A 5610-nucleotide genomic window follows, 5' to 3' on the forward strand; every position below is an offset into this window, starting at 1 on the left:
TAGGAATTCTTTTTAGGAAATGCTTCTACATTAGTGTGGTACGGAAAGAGAGAGAGAAGGTAGAGTTTGTAATACTTATGTATGTGCCGTCGTTTGAGTACAACCGTGTCACCCACCGAACATATGAGATCTACAAGTATAAATCGGGCTTACGTACAAGTTCTACATCTACAGTGTGTCTATGTGATACACAAATTGATACCAGCACAACTTGCAGCTGTGGTATTTTGTCATGTGCATGCTGTGAAGTGGTAGTTGCCAGCGATTCAGCACGTTTAAAAAATGCTGACTTTCATTTTGCGTGCACTTGTCAACACAAGGTGTTGGCATGATGTGCAGGCTTATGTACATACACGAACACTCATGCACAAGACAGCGTACACAATCAAATCCTCCAAGTTAATTTAGTTTACAAATGGGACCAAATGGACCGTTATGAGTCAAATGTGTTTCCATTTGGACCCTCTCAGTGTTAGATTAACATGTGGAATTTAGCAGTGTACCCCTGCAGCGCTGACACAATTTTTTTAAGCTGTTTTTGAGCACATGCATACGATAAGTACATTCCCCCTCTCTCTCTCTCTCCCACACTCTGAATCTATATTTGCTGGTGAATTGCGGGTGTTATCAGGAAGGGAGTGGAGGTTGATAGATGGAAATGAATGTGCGTAATACATTTCAGTGGTGGTACTGGGGAGCGCCGCGGCTCCAGCCCTGCTCCAACTGGGGCGGCTTGCCTTGTTCCACCTCACTGGAAGATTGATGACTTCTGGGTTCTCTGGGATTTGCACCTGCTTCTACGGGCCGTCTTCTTCTGGCGTTCCTCTTTGTGTCAGGGGCTAGCTCTCTCTCTCTCTCTCTCTCTCTCTCTCTCTCTCTCTCTCTCTCTCTCTCTCTCTCTCTCTCTCTCTCTCCCTCCCTCTCCCTCTCTCTCCCTCTCTCTCCTCATCTTCAGTAGCCCCCCACCACCATATCACTCCTTCTAATTTTCTTCCCATATGATTTTTGATCACTGCTTTCCTCTACCTATCCTCTCACAGATCTCTGTTTCTCTATCAAACTCTCTCTCTCTCTTCCCAATCACCCTTTATCTCCGCTTTTCTCTCACTTGTTCTGTTCCTACTTTTTTTTCTATACACTGCTTACCATACCTTTTTCCCCGTTCATCTCTGTGTGCAGCTTAGGGTGGATCTTAAATTACCTTTTTTAGATTTTCTTGAGTCTCACCCCCCAATTATGTTCCAACGTACAAAAAACTGCTTTGGTTAAAATTTGGTTGAATTTCAAGCATATTTAGAGGTAGCTCAATCAAGTCAAAGTTTGTACATTTTATTGGTCAAAATCGAATTGCACTGCAGGCACATTTAAGTTATACATTATACATTATTCTTATACTAAGCACAGAGATTATATTTTTTAAGCTTACAAATCTAAACACAAATCTGTTTGTCATATCAAACCAGAATTAATGTATTGTAGAAAATAGCAAAACAAAGAATGACAAATTGCTATTTTTCATTTAACGTGCACAATGACATGTCTTTATTGCACACTCTTCAATCATACTCACAACACACAACAAGCACACAGCCCCACTTCCTCGTTTACCCCCAAAACCCCCGAAAGTCACTGCAGTATAGCAATTCAGTAGTTACTGATCAATTAAAGTTTAATTACGGCTATCGGGATACTTTCTGCACAATTTGCAGCAAGTATTGGAGTTGGGACTCATCTTTAGTAATGAGACCACAATATTCTTGTATTAGGGCAACCCCACGCTCTGCATGATCATTGACAACATTCATCGCCTTCACTACAGCCAGAGCTTCTTGGTAGTCCACCCTGGGCTCCCACTCATCGGGATCAACGTCAAGGAAGTCATCTGGGAGATCCATCATTTTGAAAAGCACTTCAATGTTCTTCCTTGCAATTGTTCCAAGGTCAACAGTAATTATCTTCATATGCCCCTGTTCATGATCTTCATTTCCATCTTTCGTGGCTCTCACCAATGTCACCATCAGCCTCTTCGTTTGCGCGCTCACTTGACTGTCAAACAATGCAAGTCCGACGATCTCTGGAGCCAAATACCATATGTGATTGGAAAACTTTTGAGAAGCAGCTTTAGACACCTCAGCATTTATTGATGAATATTCCAGGAACGATTTTAACAGCTGCCAAGTCATTTAGTGGAGCGCTGACAGCAACAGGTGCCATCATCCATGCCTTCACATAATTGCAAACTGCAAAAATGCACAAATCCATGCATGCTTTTTCTTCCCTGAAGGTCAGTTTGAATTGGCCATGAAACATCCAGATCTTCATACAATAATTAACCTTTGCCATCCAACGGGCATGATGGGCTCTGAACCGGGCAGCGAGGTATCCGGTTCAACAATAAATGCTGAGGTGTCTAAAGCTGCTTCTCAAAAGTTTTCCAGCTGCTTCTCAAAAGTTTTCCAATCACTTATGGTGAACAGGGGCATATGAAGAGAATTACTGTTGACCTTGAAACAATTGCAAGGAAGAACATTGAATTTTTTTTCCAAGGTGCTTTGAGAGGGAGCCCAGGGAGGACTACCAAGAAGCTCTGGCTATAGTGAAGGCGATGAATGTTGTCAATGATCATGCAGAGCGTGGGGTTGCCCTAATACAAGAATATTGTGGTCTCATTACTAAAGATGAGTCCCAACTCCAATACTTGCTGCAAATTGTGCAGGACTATCGGCACAAGTATCCCGATAGCCGTTAACAAACTTTAATTGATCAGTAACTACTGAATTGCTATACTGCAGTGACTTTCGGGGGTTTTGGGGGTAAACAAGGAAGTGGGGCTGTGTGCTTGTTGTGTGTTGTGAGTATGATTGAAGAGTGTGCAATAAAGACATGTCATTGTGCACATTAAATGAAAAATTGCAAATTGTCATTCTTTGCTTTGCTATTTCCAACAATACATTAATTCTGGTTTGACATATGACAAACATGTAATCAGATTTGTGTTTAGATTTGTAAGCTTAAAAAATATAATTTCTGTGCTTAGTATAAGAATAATGTGTAATGTATAACTTAAATGTGCCTGCAGTGCAATTCGATTTTGACCAATAAAATGTACAATCTTTGACTTGATTGAGCTACCTCTAAATATGCTTGAAATTCAACCAAATTTTAACCAAAGCAGTTTTTTGTACATTGGAACATAATTCACCCTTTGTTAGCCTCCTGGTTGGTCCCTGACTGACCAACCAGCAGGCTCTATCTGCCTTGTCCCGCCTTTTTTATGTTGAATTAGCTAAAACATATTTTTTGGAGAAATAAAAACATTTAAAAACATGCTGATTCACTATTCTGCCACAGAGTAGCTCCAATTGACTGAAACAAAGTTTGAAATTAGAATTGAGCACACAGAATAACAATATGAAGCAACTGAATTAACATGGCAGTGGATGGAATGTCCCACTGAATGTCCCACCAAGACACAGCAACCAATGGGTGTGGAGAGGGGCAGGACAATGGGCGGGACTTGACAAAGGGTGAATTGGGGGGTGAGACTCAAGAAAATCAAAAAAAGGTAATTTAAGATCCACCCTAGTGCAGCTCTTAACATTGTCTCCATCACGTTCTGTTTGCTGAGTCAAAGTCTGATTTATGCCAGTTCCCATGTCTCTCTCATCTCATCTCACTCGTCTCTCTCTGTGTACCTATATTGTGTGTCTATGTGTGTCTCTCTCTGTCTCTCTCCCCCTCTGTCTCTCTCAACTAAAATTCTCACTGGTATTCTCTCTCTCTCTCTCTCTCTCTCTCTCTCTCTCTCTCTCTCTCTCTCTCTCCCTCAAATTGTCACTGTCGGGCAGAAACCTTGTATCTCCAAGTTTCAATTTGTTTGTTGTAAATTAAAGCCCTACTTCATCATACAAGCGTGTCGCACAAAACTAGTGAAAATAGCGGATCTACAAGCACACACTGCCTTGCAGTGCGAGGCGTTGTGTGCTTGTAGATCGGCTATTTTCACTAATATAATAACCCAAAAAAAAGGAAGGTTTTGGACATAAAAGGTTTCCTCCCTAAAACAACACAATTCTTACTGGTATTCTCTCTTTCTGTCTCTATCTCTCTTATTGTTTCTTGCTGGTATTCTGTCTGCATGTCTGTCTGTCTGGCTGTCTGGCTGCCTCGCTCTCCCATGCTTTCTCTCTTTGCATTTGCTTTGTTTCTGTATGCATCTTTCTCTGTCAACCTCTCTTTCCTCCCACTCTCTCTCCCCTGCCATGCACGTCTTCTCCTCCGTGCCTGAGTGCATATCAATATTCAGTGTGTGATCGTATGTATGTACACACAGCATATCGGCGGGCCTGCGTAGGACACTGCGTGAAGGCCAGGGTGAAGACAAACTTGTCAATGCATGGCTGTGCAACCTGGTGCTCAACCAGATGTAGCCTTTTATCTCAATTTTGCAACGATTTTGCAACCCATGTTTTTACCCAGTGCCAATTGATGAAGCTATAATCCTGCCAACCTGGGGAGAGCCCCGAACTGAGCTCATGCTTCCTTCAATGCAGGCTGCTTCTTATCACCTTTCCCGGGTAGGACGTAGCGTGTGGAAGGAACACTTTATTCCAACCAGTTCCTTTCCCCTCCATCAGGCGTCCCGGGTGACCTGGGGGAGGCAGTATAGGGACCAGGATTACTGGATGTTTTTTTGTGAGGGTACCTACTAGGCCTGTGACGATTCACTTTTTCCCGATTCGATTCGATTTCGATTCATAGGGTGACGATTCGATTATATCACGATAATTGCGTTTTCATGCGATTTGCGATTCGAATCACGATTATTGCGATTTTTCCCAAAAAATTACAGCTTTTTTATATTGAAACATTTTAAAACAATTCTAAACAATATAAAACATTAAAAGTTGAATCATATACTTCAAATCAATGCAGCCAAATAAAGTCAGTCAATCTTTCTGACATTTATTTCAGCCAAAGTGCCATTACAATAACATGTTCCTGGTCAAGATGCCAGATAACACAGAACACAACAGTCATAAAAAAATTAAAAAAGATCGCTGTGCTGCAGGCCTACAGCACTGTGCTAGCTTTAGCCATAACATGACATCCTCATGACCTAAAACTGTTCCTTTAGGACCTGTACTTACTCTGACTGAAAGTGGTTATTTCACCAAATTCACCTTCAGGTTAATTTCGCCTTAAAAAATAAAATCGGGAAAATCGATTCTAAACTTTGAAAATCGATTAATTGAATCGCCAGCATTAACATCACGATAATATAGTGAATCGATTTTTTTGCACAGGCCTAGGCTAGTACCTACCCTGAGGGACACGGGGAGAACATGCAAACTACACACAGAAAGGCCCTTTCACCAACTCCGCCTAGGGTGAATAATTTTCATAAATAGTATGTATAAATAGTAGTACAGTTGACACCTGTGGTTTTGATAGGGGTTAATAATTAGGTTGTCCCTACCCATTTTGGCAAGTTGTGCAATTTTTGTGTTAATCATGTTATGTATTAAATCAATGTTGTATTCACATATTATATATTTTTTTACAATGTGATGACTGGTGACAAATGGGTCGGCCAACTCAGCAACAAAA

This window comes from Nannobrachium achirus, assembly GCF_963921795.1.
Source record: "Nannobrachium achirus genome assembly, chromosome: 5".
NCBI lineage: Eukaryota > Metazoa > Chordata > Actinopteri > Myctophiformes > Myctophidae > Nannobrachium > Nannobrachium achirus.